This window comes from Ornithorhynchus anatinus, chromosome 8, assembly GCF_004115215.2.
Source record: "Ornithorhynchus anatinus isolate Pmale09 chromosome 8, mOrnAna1.pri.v4, whole genome shotgun sequence".
Classification (NCBI taxonomy): Eukaryota; Metazoa; Chordata; class Mammalia; order Monotremata; family Ornithorhynchidae; genus Ornithorhynchus; species Ornithorhynchus anatinus.
Genome location: NC_041735.1, coordinates 14,300,123 through 14,314,585, shown reverse-complemented (window position 1 = coordinate 14,314,585; position 14,463 = coordinate 14,300,123). Strand labels below are relative to the sequence as shown.

Here is a 14,463-nt window from a genome sequence, read left to right as displayed (position 1 = left end):
CCGTCAAACGGCAGGGACTGTCTCTATCTGTTGCCGACTTGTTCATCCCAAGCACTTAGTACAGTGCTCTGCACATAGTAAGCGCTCAATAAATACTATTGAATGAATTTTCACCATAAGCATTTGTTGACCTCCATTACCTAAGCACTTAACTACTCACCACCTCCAGTAGTGTTCATTCAATAGTATTTATTGAGCGCTTACTATGTGCAGAGCACTGTACTAAGCGCTTGGGATGAACAAGTCGGCAACAGATAGAGACAGTCCCTGCCGTTTGACGGGCTTACAGTCTAATCGGGGGAGACGGACAGACAAGAACAATGGCACTAAACAGCGTCAAGGGGAAGAACATCTCGTAAAAACAATGGCAACTAAATAGAATCAAGGTGATGTACAATTCATTAACAAAATAAATAGGGTAACGAAAATATATACAGTTGAGCGGACGGGTACAGTGCTGTGGGGATGGGAAGGGAGAGGTGGAGGAGCAGAGGGAAAAGGGGAAAATGAGGCTTTAGCTGCGGAGAGGTAAAGGGGGGATGGCAGAGGGAGTAGAGGGGGAAGAGGAGCTCAGTCTGGGAAGGCCTCTTGGAGGAGGTGATTTTTAAGTAAGGTTTTGAAGAGGGAAAGAGAATCAGTTTGGCGGAGGTGAGGAGGGAGGGCGTTCCAGGACCGCGGGAGGACGTGACCCAGGGGTCGACGGCGGGATAGGCGAGACCGAGGGACGGCGAGGAGGTGGGCGGCAGAGGAGCGGAGCGTGCGGGGTGGGCGGTAGAAAGAGAGAAGGGAGGAGAGGTAGGAAGGAGCAAGGTGATGGAGAGCCTTGAAGCCTAGAGTGAGGAGTTTTTGTTTGGAGCGGAGGTCGATAGGCAACCACTGGAGTTGTTTAAGAAGGGGAGTGACATGCCCAGATCGTTTCTGCAGGAAGATGAGCCGGGCAGCGGAGTGAAGAATAGACCGGAGCGGGGCGAGAGAGGAGGAAGGGAGGTCAGAGAGAAGGCTGACACAGTAGTCTAGCCGGGATATAACGAGAGCCCGTAATAGTAAGGTAGCCGTTTGGGTGGAGAGGAAAGGGCGGATCTTGGCGATATTGTAGAGGTGAAACCGGCAGGTCTTGGTAACGGATAGGATGTGTGGGGTGAACGAGAGGGACGAGTCAAGGATGACACCGAGATTGCGGGCCTGCGGGACGGGAAGGATGGTCGTGCCATCCACGGTGATGGAGAAGTCTGGGAGCGGACCGGGCTTGGGAGGGAAGATGAGGAGCTCAGTCTTGCTCATGTTGAGTTTAGGTGGCGGGCAGACATCCAGGTGGAGACGTCCCGGAGGCAGGAGGAGATGCGAGCCTGAAGGGAGGGGGAGAGGACAGGGGCGGAGATGTAGATCTGCGTGTCATCTGCGTAGAGATGGTAGTCAAAGCCGTGAGAGCGAATGAGTTCACCGAGGGAGTGAGTGTAAATGGAGAACAGAAGAGGGCCAAGAACTGACCCTTGAGGAACTCCAACAGTTAAAGGATGGGAGGTGGAGGAGGCTCCAGCGTAGGAGACCGAGAATGATCGGCCAGAGAGGTAAGAGGAGAACCAGGAGAGGACAGAGTCCGTGAAGCCAAGGTGAGATAAGGTACGGAGGAGGAGGGGATGGTCGACAGTGTCAAAGGCAGCAGAGAGGTCAAGGAGGATCAGAATGGAGTAGGAGCCATTGGATTTGGCAAGAAGGAGGTCATGGGTGACCTTAGAGAGAGCAGTCTCGGTAGAGTGGAGGGGACGGAAGCCAGATTGGAGGGGGTCTAGGAGAGAATGGGAGTTAAGGAATTCTAGGCATCGATTGTAGACGACTCGTTCTAGGATTTTGGAAAGGAAGGGTAGTAGGGAGATAGGACGATAACTGGAGGGGGAAGTGGGGTCAAGAGCGGGTTTTTTTAGGATGGGGGAGACGTGGGCGTGTTTGAAGGCAGAGGGGAAGGAGCCCTTGGAGATTGAGTGGTTAAAAATAGAAGTTAAGGAAGGGAGGAGGGCAGGGGCGATGGTTTTAAGAAGGTGAGAGGGAATGGGGTCCGAGGCGCAGGTGGAGGGGGTGGCACTTGCGAGGAGGGAGGAGATCTCCTCTGAGGATACTGCAGGGAAGGATGGGAAAGTAGGGGAGGGGGTTGGTGGGGGGGAGGGGAGAGGCGGAGGGGTGACTTTGGGGAGCTCAGACCTGATCGTGTTGATTTTCGTGAGGAAATAGGTGGCCAGATCATTAGGGGTGAGAGATGGGGGAGGGGGAGGAACAGGGGGCCTAAGGAGAGAGTTAAAGGTCCAGAACAATCAGCGGGGGTGACGGGCATGGGTGTCGATGAGGGAGGAGAAGAAGCTTTGCCTGGCGGAGGAGAGGGCAGAGTTAAGGCAGGAAAGGATAAATTTGAAGTGTGTGAGGTCGGCTTGGTGCTTGGACTTTCGCCAGCGGCGCTCAGCAGCTCGAGCATAGGAGCGTAGGAGGCGGACGGAGGAGGTGATCCAGGGCTGTGGGTTAGTGGCGCGAGAGCGGCGGAGGGAAAGGGGGGCGAGAGAGTCGAGATGAGTAGTGAGGGTGGAGTTGAGAGCGGAGACCTGATCGTCGAGAGTGGGAAGAGAGGACAGGGCGGCAAGGTGAGGCGAGATGCTATTGGAAAGACGGATGGGATCGAGAGAGCGGAGGTCTCTGTGGGGCAGTAGCGAAGATTTGCAGGGGGAGGGAGTGTGAGAGATGAGGCAGGTGAGAAGGTTATGGTCCGAGAGAGGGATTTCAGAGTTGGTGAGTGAGGAGATAGTGCAGCGGTAGGAGATGACAAGATCGAGGGTGTGACCGAGTCGGTGAGTGGGCGCGGTATGGTGGAGGAGGAGGTCGGCAGAGTCGAGGAGGGATAGCAGGCGGGCGGCAGAGGAGTCGTCGGGTACATCCGTATGGATGTTGAAGTCTCCAAGGATCAGAGTGGGCAGAGAGAAGGAGAGAAGGAAGGTGAGAAAGGGGTCAAGGTGGTTGAAGAAGTCGGAGGTGGGACCGGGAGGGCGGTAGATGACGGCGACAAGTAACTGGAGTGGGTGGTAGAGGCGAATGATATGGGCTTCGAAGGAGGGGAAGGAGAGGGAGGGGGGAGGAGGGATAGTGCGGAAGCGGCATCGGGGCGAGAGGAGGAAGCCGACGCCTCCTCCCTTACCGGTGAGTCTGGGGGAGTGGGAGAAGGAGAGGCCTCCGCTGGAGAGAGCGGCGGCGGAGACCGTGTCTTCGGGAGAGCCACGTTTCCGAAAGGGCGAGGAGGAGGAGAGAGCGGGAGAGGAAAAGGTCATGGATGAAAGGTAGCTTGCCTGTAACAGAGCGGGGGTTCCAGAGGCCACACTTGAAAGTAGCTGTGGGTGCAAGGGGAGGAGGGGGGGAGGGGCGGGGGGAGGGGAGGGTTTGGATGGGAAGGAGGTGGCGGGGCCCTGGACGAGGAGAGGGGGATGAGGGGATAGTGTTTATGCATGTATCTTCATATTCTATTACTTCCTCCTACCTGCAATTTATCTTACACTCTGTCTTCCCAACTAGACTGGAAGGTCATGTCTACTAATTCCATTGTTACTCTCTGTAACATATTTTGTATGGTACTTGCTAAGTGCTTACAACATGTTAAGCACCAGGATGAATACAAGTTATCAGGCCAGATACAGTCCCTGTCCCACATGGGGGTCACAACCTAAGTGGGAGGAAGAACAGGTACTGAATTTCCATTTTGCAGTTGAGGAAACTGAGGCACAGAGAAGTTAAGTGACTTGCCCAAAATCACATAGCAGGCAAGTGACAGAGCTGGGATTAGAACTCATGTCCTCTGTCTCCCAGGTCCGTGCTCTATCCACTAGGTCACACTGCTGCCCTTTAGTATAGTTAGTACAATACTCTTCACTCAGGCACTTTAATAACTATGTTTGATTGAGCTCCCACAGAGTACATTCATATAGGGGATAAAATTTCCAGCCCAGGCGAGTCCTATTCTGGATCCTAATGACACAGTTTAGCCAATCCCAGGAAATCTGATCAACTTGTGTCCAGATAGCAGTGCTTGACACATAGTAAGCTTAACAAATACCATAAGTGTTATTAATTTATTATTACCAAATCCCAGGTTACCTGAGTCTAACTTGCCTCCTACCAAACTAGAAGTGGGTTCAGACGGGCCCATGCTTCAGATGGTCTCTAGGTTTTCTTCTGAGTAGTCCTAGTACAACTTTTTTTATGGAAGCATTATGGCCTAATGGAAGAGAACTAAGTTGTAATCCTGCCTTTGCCAAGAATTATGAGTTATGCAAGTCCTGAGTTAAGCCTGATCAAACTTAAGTTTGCGCCCATTGAACCCTCACCACCTTTAGGGTGGGGACCCAAGGAGTGTGCAGGCTGGCAGTGCCCAAACACACAATTCGTAGCACTGAACTAGAGCAGTGCTTCCCATGAGATTGTTCACTGGTTTGCAGATGGTAACAGCCAATGTCTGAAAAATCCAACTCAAAAATCTCACATGCCTGAAATCTGTTTCAGGACTCGCTGCTTTTTCTTATAAGAGAAATGGGCCAGGAAGGTCCATTCTGGCAGGATTATTCTGCTCCCCACAAGAAGCTTAAAGCCAAAATGAAGGACTGTGATAAGGGTTTTTACGCTCCTAAAAAGCCTCATCTTGTCTTCCTGCTGGAACCTGCCACAGGACCTGTAGGAGGAGCCCCAGGACTGGTGCTTGAACCTGATACCTCTAAGATATGAATGTACACTAAAGGGGCACAAAGAAATCACAAGGTCCTGGGGGAGCCTCAGAAAGGGCTTGTCTCACTTTTACACGGTCCAGTGTTTCTCCAGCTGAGAGTTATATTTTGTGAGGAAAGTTGGGGATTTTTTGCTTCTCACCTGTCATTCCCTCTCCCTTCTCTTCACTCTCCCTGAGTCTTCCCTCTGGGAAACAGTTCATTGGCATCAGCGACTGGGAGAGGAGAGTGGAACAACTCAGCACCCCAGCACCTCTCCTAGTAAAAGCTAAGCACTGCTTCCAAGCTAGCTTACGGTGGGAATTGGGAACAGCCTTCATCTTTCTGGCTGTTCTCTTTAAAATAAAAAGCCTGGGAATAGTCTTCTGACTAAGGACAAAAATCAATTTACTACTTCCATGCCAATCTGTACTAGAAGATGAGTTTGTACGAAAACTTACGGGACATGCAGTCACTGTATTGACTGAACAGTTGATATGGAGTCAATTGGATCTATCACAGTTTATGTTCAATAGGAACACCTGGGGAATGGCCCCGGATTTTTATCCATTTAGCAAGACCTGAATCGTTGCAATGTTTCTTTGATTTATTCTAATTGAAACCCTGGGAAGCACCTTCCCGAGACCCCAGAGAAATTAAGTAAATGTAACAGCTCCTTTGGAGTTGTACAGAGTGCTTCGGCCAAACCACTGATATCTTTGTGAATCCGGATTTCAACAGCCACTGATCAACCCAAAAGGATCAAACTCTAGTCTATATGCCTGAAACTTTCTGATTAACTTACTGGGAAGATGTTCTGCATTTTCCTCCCTTGTTCCACATAAAGTATACAGTCCATATTATAAAACGATTACAAAGACCTCATCATTTAATAGAAGTCAAGCCATGCTGAGCTTTGGGATTTTATATCTAATTATTGAATTTGGTTTCCTCTTAGAATATCAGGATGTTTCATAAATAGATATTGAATTGGCCCTCATCTTGCTGTAGGTATTAGTGTATCATATTGTCTATAGGGAAAGTACAGCAGAGAAGAGATTAATGGTCTAGTTTCTGGGGAAGTCTGATAGAAACTAGGAATACAATGAGTTGAATTGACTCCCAATCAGATCTATGCTCTCACAGTCTTCTTTCTAGCAAAATATAATCATTTACAGGGGCATCTGTGCTCCCCTAGAAAGACAATAAATAATGCATGATGCCCGTAAGCCCAAGTCAAATCTGATTCTTTGGAGCTCATAAAATCATAAAATAAAATGGCACACTTCACTTACGTTCTCAGTGGCCTAACCAACTTCAAACTTTCAGTCATTCATTCAATTCAGTCCTACCTATTGAGCACTTACTGTGTGCAGAGCACTGTACTAAGCACTACACTAACAATTGACTTGTTTGTTTATGGTGAGACGTAATGAATATTGCATGTGTAAACATTTGTTTTATGTTAAGTATCTGCAATATTTAACCAAGTAAAGCTAAAGACATCAACCTTATGCAAAGTGAGGAGTAGGAAGTGGAAGTGGAATAAATATGAATAGTCTATTGGTGCTGAAGAAAATATTCAAAATCATCCTGTTTCCCTTTATATCAGACATGTATATCTTCTTGGGAGGTGGGCTTCTACAGTTCAGTCATCAGTACCTAGGAACTCTTATGAGAGTCATTCAAGGCCTTTGGATGATACTTTCAAAACATCGCTAAAATCTGTTCAATCCTCTCCATCCTAACTGCTACCATGTAAATACAATCACTTATCATCTCCCACCTTGATTATTGTATCAGCCTCCTGGCTGATCTCCCTGCCTCCTGTCTCTACCTACTCCAGTCCATACTTCACTCTGCTGCCCAGATCATTTTCCTACAAAAACATTTAGGCTATGTTTCCCCACTTCTCAAGAATCCCAAGTGGTTGCTCATCCACCTTCTTATCAAACAGAAACTCCTTACCACAGGTTTCAAGGCGTTCAATCTCTTTGCCCCCTCCTACCTCTTCTCACTACTCTCATACTACAACCCAGGCTGAATACTTCACTCTTCTAATGCTCACCTTCTCACTGTACCTGGATCTTGTCTATCTCACCGCCAAACTCTCGCCTATATCCTGGAATGCCCTCCCTCTCCATCTATGACAATTACTCTCCCCCACCTTAAAAATCTTATTGAAGGCATATCTTTTCCAAGAGGTCTTCCCTGACTAAGCCCCTCCTTTCCCCTTCGCAAACACCCTTCTGCATCACCCTGACTGGCCCCCTTTATTCATCCCTTCTCCCAGTCCCACAGCACTTACATACATATCTGTTATTTTATTTATTTATATTAATATCTGCCTCCCCCGTAGACTTATATGGTTGTGGACAGGGTATGTGTGTTTTATATTGTTATATTGTACTCTCCCAAGCGATTACTATATGTTCTGTACACAGTAAGTGCTCAGTAAATGCAACTGAGTTTCTGCCTGTTCAGAGTTTACCAGAATAATCAGAATCATAGTCTCACAGCAGCTTTTTTATTATTTAGTGGCATTTGTTAAGTGCTTACTATGTGCCAGGCACTGTACTAAGTGCTGGGGTAATAACAAGCAAATCAGGTTGAATATAGTCCCTGTCCCCATTTTACAGATGAGGTAACTGAGGCACAGAGAAGTGAAGTGATTTGCCCAAGGTCACACTGCAGACATGAGGTGGAGCCAGGATTAGAACCCAGTTCCTTCTGACTCCCAGGCCCATGCTCTATTCATTAGGCTGTGTTGCTTCTCCCAAGTAAAATCTTTCCAAGAACTTCTTCAGGTTTGGCAGCTTTGCCATTGTTCATCTAATTGCAACATGTTGGTAATTAATTATTCTTCATGGAGTGTCATTCTCAATGGAGGATGGTGATTACTGAAGTATATATATTCTCCAATGACAACTAAGGGAATAAATATTGGTTCACAGACTTTGCTGCGTCACGGAGCCCATGCCCGTCTATTGTAAGATCTCACAATTTTTTTATGGTATTTGTGAAGTGCTTACTATGTGCCAGGCACTAATTGTTTGTGTCACACATAATCTTTGTAGACCCCCTCAAATCTGCTCAGTCTATAGTTCCCTTGAACTAACTCTGCCATATTAGTAAATCCAGTGGACATTAGTAAATCCAATTCCTAAGCAAATATCCAGAATGCTTTAAAAAACAATTTCCCAAGGAAACACTATATGTAAAATGTATCTGTGGCTGTCTTAATGAGATAAACCGCATGGAGGTTGGAATTTATTTTTTAAAAAGTTAATGGGTCTTTCACGATTTTTAAGGAGTATAAATGTTAGCAACTTAGTTTTCAAATTAATGAAAAACTGTTTGTAACTTGGGCTTTTTGTTGCATTTCAACATGGTTCCCAAAGTAAATTCTAAGTGGAACTCATGAAGATTGGGCAGTCTTCCAATAGGATTGATTCCTTGAGCCACATAACTGACCTGGGCCTGGGGAATTCACTCAGTAGAGAGCAGCTACCCAGTGGGGTGGGTTTAGTGCAGCACTAAACCCCACCTCCCACTCTGTCACTAGCCTTCCCGAATTCTGGGGTGGGTTTTTTTATGGTATTTATTAAGCACTTATTATGTATCAGACACTTGGGGTAGGTACAAGTTAATTAGATCAGCCACAGTCCCTGTCCCATATGGGACTCATAGTGTAAGTAGGAGGGAGAATGGACATTTAATCCCCATTTTACAGTTGAGGGAACTGAGGTATTGGGAAGTTGAGTGACTTGCCCAAGAGTCACACAGCAAGCAATTAGCAGACCCAGGATTACACCCCAAGGCCCCAATAAAATCACACTTTCAGAAGACTTCTGATTCCCAGGCCTGTGCTCTTTCCACTAGGCCATGCTGCTCCTAAGGACTCCCTGGTTTGCAGCAGAGTGGATGCACAAGGTTATGGGGGTTGAAAAATCCAAGAATGAGGGGTGAGGGAGTCAAGTTGGGCAGAAAAAGTGGTGTTGAGAGGGTGGAATTGTGCATTAAGACGGGAGAGGCTAGCAGGGCAGCCAAATGAGACATAATGGACTGGGGTAAGTGGAGGCATTCTAGAGATCAGGGGTCTTTGCAAAGGGAGTGAGGTAGGTGGATGAGAAGGCAGCTTAATTGAGGTTGTGGTCAAAAGTGGGATTTCAGAATTGGCAGGATTAGAAATCGTATAACTATCCTAATTTAGCATTCAGGCTTCTATAGTCACCGATATGCATTTAGAGGACTGCATTTAGCCTTTTCATTAACCCATCTTGGAAATTACCTCTACAGAATCATGCAGGTCCGTACCGTAGATGACTGCGCAATCACCTGGTGACCTCCATACCAGGGTTGCCCAAATTAGTTGAGGTTGCTGTGCCCCTCAAGGGCTTTACCAAGGAAGCAGAACCTCTGTGTGTGTCTTGAATGTTTCTTTGCATTTAGTTCTAGAAATTCTTGGAGCATGTAAGTACATTTCCCTCTCACCTGCTACTTGCCTTCTTTCATCCCCTGTTCCCTTGTCCATTCTGAGTCCCCCATAGGAAAGAAGAGGTGAGGAGGGAGGTCCTCGACACCTTCCCCAGCTATGGATTCCTAAGGCTGGATGTTTCATTCACAGAAACATTTATTTTGTAAAATTATTCAGAAGCACCATGCAGTTTTTTTGATTTCAGCATTATTTAGAAGTATGTTTCAATTAATATAAATGATTTGAATATACAAGAAATATTTACTTTAAGACTAAATCTGATTTAAGAATTATTCTTTCTAATTGGCAGTGACATTCTATTTTCAACACTAAACTGATAGCATCATTTTTCTTTCAGAGTTGCATCCTGTCTACATTTTAAATTTATCAGATAAGATCTACCAACTCATTTTCGTATACAGAATTGCTATAGGCAGGCAAGGCTTGTTAGTGTCTTTGATTAGCGTCTGCTTCGGCAGCTTTCTAGAATAGTCTCTGACTTATGGTTGATTTTTGATACGGATGTAGCAAATCTATAAAAGAATATATATTTCATTTTTCCACTTAAGTGAAAAAACCTGCTCTCATGCAAAATGCTTGTACCTTTGTTAAATACTTCTTTTAGCTTGCATTATAAATGCTGCTTTTAGATGGTTTACTAATATAGGTGACTTTACAGCCAATCTAAGGCTACCATTAAGAGAGAAATGTTTGATACAACTTCACTTGAGTTAGTACATCAATTGCTCCTTTAACACAGACTATAGATTATGTATATGACTTTTGTAAACTATCATGAATTATATGAATTATTATATGAATATAATGTAAGTTTGCTCATTATGAGTTAACATGAAATACATTATACGTTTTATTTTAGTAAAGAATGATAATAATTATATTTCAATAAAGACAATAATATATCACATGGGGGCAGAATAGCAAGTGAAGACAAATGTAAATGATTTAAAAATACAAACTTCTATGAAAAGATATCCCCCTTCATTAACATTTGTTACCTACCTTTTTGAAGAGCAGAGCAGTCGCCAATAAGAGCTCCTGTAACAGAGCACCCAGCTTCCTGATTTGAACAATAGGTACAATCCATAGGCACCAAAAAGACAACTCTCTTTTGCCCAAAGGAAAAAAGTTTCCTGGATTCTATACACACCGTATGACGCTCACTACTTTCTACTGCTAGGATACTTTACAAAAAAGCTTCCGACCATTCTTATTTCACACAGAGCATTGGCAAATATAGTCAAATAAAGCAAAGTAGTGCATATAAACTTAGAATTTAACCCTCGCTGTGCCCTCGCTGTGGTAATCTCTGAAAAAGGCCGGAGAGAGAAAGAGATAGAGCAAGCACACCAACAGGGATGAAACTTAGAACAGATCAGAAATAGGAAGTGAATCATTTTCGATTCATTAGTATCACGGTGACAACCTTTAGAAAACAGGAAGAGGTAAAAACTGAAAATGAGGTAGCATTTCAACATTTTTCTGTAATTGTGATTATTTCTCTAACAGCTCATAAACAAACTCAGCTGTCTAGAAATGTAGGTGTTTTATACAGTGAATTATGGATAATGTTAAGTAAAAGAGTTCAAGACAGTGAGATGGTAGTTTTCCTCACATGTGACTGAAACAAATTATTCCTTCTGCTTTTAAAACCTCCAGAGTTGAGTCTAAAATCCTACAGTAAGTCTGGTATATTTGAAATGAACAAGGAAATGTTTTTTCCGTGGTCACTGTTATCATTGTAGGATGATGCATACATAACCCAAGAGGTTCAACCAGGTACACTAAACCTTGAAAGAAAATTGTAAGTGGAGGAAGATTAAAACAAAGCTTATATTCAAAAAATACCATTTTTCTAAGTAATGTAAGATGCAAAAGAGACTTCTGGAAATTAATGCAGTGGAAGCTACTAATAAAGTGTGAGAATGAATAGGTTAAAATTGAAACTGGGTACGGCGACAAATAAAACTCATCAAAGTGACCACATGCCACGATGTTGTTTTCCTTTCATCTACAAGTTAGTTGAAAGGGTGGCTTTTTTCCTACTTTGCCATTATAAAAGAAGGAAATTGGATTTGGGTCATACACCTCAAATTCACGAATTTGCCAAAAATAAAAATCATTCCTAGGAATGTTAGACCTCAAAGTGGAGTTGGGGGTTGAATGATATAGACCAGCTGTCTACACTGATATCTACCAACTCTCTATTTTGCTTAGTGCTGTGTAGATCTACTCCAAGTGGACTTCACAGACTGTACTCTCCATACAACATAGCAGATGCATAACAAACAACTGTATAGAAGGAGAGCTGGATAGCCTTTCAGCCATGGCAGTGACAGGTTAGAATCTGCAGGCATGTGTAAAACAGGAGTTAATGCTGTTTCATAAAATGAACAGATGAAAAGAGTTTCACTTGAGGACCTGCTTTCTTAAAAGACAAGTTATCACTTGGGGAGGTAGTTCCAAAAACCCTGTATTTTTCTAAACATCCTGCTAGATACAAAATCTGTGGGGTGGGTTACTCCTAACTGACAAACTCCAAACATAATAGAAAGGATCTGAAAAAAATCATTCCAGAGCAATAACTTCTTTTCCTCCTATCCTTGTCTTTTAAGAGGACAAATCGTACTTGCTTTTATCTTGCAAGTAGAGAATGTAATTACATTTGACCAGAAAACAGCGGTATTCATAAATGGAAGTTTAAAATTGAGTTATTTCGTGCAGGCAGAATAAAAGCAGTGAAACTAGAATAAAATCCAATATTCCAGAAATAAATCTCTCATATGGGTCACGATTTCATTCGTGCTGCACATATGGGTAATCATCACATCAATAAAAGGTAATATCTTCTATCAACACCATCAAGTTCACAGTCCTGACACAGCCCAGTTCTGACTTTACAGATGAAGAAGCAAAAACAAGCTTCATTTGGAAAAAAAAAGACCAAAAACAGAAATTTAATTGTATTGCTAACAATAATAATAATAATAGTAGTAGTAATAATAATAATAATAATGAAATTTGTATAGTGCTTACAATGTGCCAAGCATTGTACTAACTGCTGGGTTAGATACAAGATAAGCAGGTTGGACACAGGTCTTTATCTTTCATGGGACTCACAGACTAAGTAGAAAACAACCAGGTATTAATCCCCATTTTACAGATAAGGAAACTGAGGCACAAAGAAGTTAAGGGACTTGCCCAAGTTCACACAGCAGGCAAGTGATGGAGCCAGGATTAAAATCCAAGTACCCTTATTCCCAGATCTGTGCTCTTTTCAGTAGGCCTACATTTTTCAGTGGTACAAACCAAAAACAGGCTCATCTTCAAACCTGCAAAAGGGGAATTTGCAAAGAGTAATTTATGCCTACAATTACAAGGAGGAGCTGAAAAGCCATTAGATGAAAGTCATTCATACAGGATTTTAGTTTGATTACTGGAACTCAGTTCCGATATAAGAAAACATTTTGGGACAGGTACTTCAGAGTAGCAGCATGACCCAGTGGATAGAGCATAGGCCTGGGAGTCAGACGGTCATGGTTTCTAATCCCGTCTTGGCCACTTATCTACTGTGTGACCTAGGCAAGTCACTTTACTTCTTTGTGCCTCAGTAATCTCATCTTTAAAATGGGGATTAAGACTATGAGCCCAATGTGGGACAAGGACTGTGCCTAACCCTATTTGCTTGTATTCCAACCCCCACCCCCAGCACTTAATACAGTGCCTGACACATAGTAAGCACTTAACAAATACCAAAATTATTATTATTATTATTAGGGAAGTGGGAATGGGGGAAGGTGGTAAAGGGATGGCAGGAGCTGTGCCCCCACATACATGCAGCTGGACTGGGGAGGGGCCTTGTTGTCTGGCTCCATCCCCAACTTTGCTCTCTCTCTGAGCAGCAGTGTAGCCTAGTGGAAAGAGCACAGGCTTGCTAGTCAGATGATTAGTTTCCTCATCTGTAAAATGGGGATTCTATACCTCTTCTCTGTTCACTTTAGACTGTGAGCTCCATGCAAGAGAGGGACTGTGTCTAACCTGGTTATATGGTATCTAACCTGGTACTTAGTACAGGACTTGGCAAGGTAAAGCACACTTAACAAATATACCACAATTAAATGGTCACCAACAACCACAGCCCTGACTCTCCTATTTTTTTCCGCTCTCCCTCTCACCTCCTGAGGCCCAGGTCTGCACGCCTAAGGTCCTCCTCAGTGGCTGGATGGCCATTCTCCTGTCCTCCCTCCACCAAAAGCCCACTCACTACCTGGGCAGGAGGCCTGACAACAGCCACTAGTGTTCAGGTTAAAAACATTTTTTACTTTCGGTATGGTCCTAATGAGGCGTCATTGGACAGAGTAGGAACTGTGAGACTTTTCCCATCCTAGCCATGTAAATGACTGGGGGGTTGGATTTTTACAGATACTGTAGCCAGGTCTGGGTCTGTTAGGGGGACATTTCATCTTCATAGATTTTCTGTGAGAGGTGGAGAATGTGGGAAGAGAAGAGAGGATTTGCAGTGGATCATAAATGCATAGAAGGCAGGGCATATTTGTTTGGAGCCTATGGTACATTCCGAAACACTTAGTTGAGTGTTTGGACTCAGGTGTTCAATAAAGGTCATTAATTTAATCGATTGAGAGAAGGGTGAAAAAAGGGTCACTACTTCCTTCCTGCTCTTTGGTGTCTTTTCCCAGAACATAAAAACCTCAGTTTCATAAACAGCCCTTTTAGATACAAAATGACCAGGTGGTTTAGAGATCACTCCAAGAGTTCAGATCATTACTCTGTGGGTTTGGGTACCTGATTCAGTGCAGGGCTTCCCTGAGTTCCCCAAACAGCCCATCCTGTTCCCCTAACTCACCCTAACAATCCAGATCATTGGGATTTGAGCTCTAGGCTAATCCCGACCCATTAGGGGTCAGGACTGATCTAACTCCCCTGAATTGGTAATAATCTGATTCATTCAGGGTGAAGCGGGAGAAGTCTGGGGAACCAGACCTTGTGTGGGATCCCCAGGAAGGAAATAGCAGCTGAATATCATTTCACTGTTGTTTCTAGCCAGAAAACCTCAAAGGGGTCTCTTCCTTATGACCATTTCCTGCAAGCTCTCACCACCTGCCTTCAACAGTTCATCCCAAAAGATCTTGTCTTGTCTTATGCTGTCGAGTCATTTCTGACCCTTAAGGACTCCATGGACATCCCTCCCAAAATGCCCCACCTCCATCTGCAATCGTT

The 14,463-nt window shown here is 44.3% G+C and overlaps 1 protein-coding gene across 2 annotated transcripts in view; it reads right to left on the bottom strand.

The window, feature by feature from the left end:
* ZNF831 (zinc finger protein 831) overlaps positions 1-14,463 on the bottom strand; it is a 59,534-nt gene that overhangs the window by 33,283 nt on the left and 11,788 nt on the right. The window contains exon 1 of one of the 2 annotated variants that reach the window (XM_029071156.2): positions 10,228-10,537. The exons of the other annotated variant lie outside the window; for it this stretch is intronic. The gene's annotated coding sequence lies outside the window, so the exon portion shown is untranslated. Of the gene's footprint in view, positions 1-10,227; positions 10,538-14,463 lie in introns of those variants that run through there. 2 annotated transcript variants of the gene reach the window in all.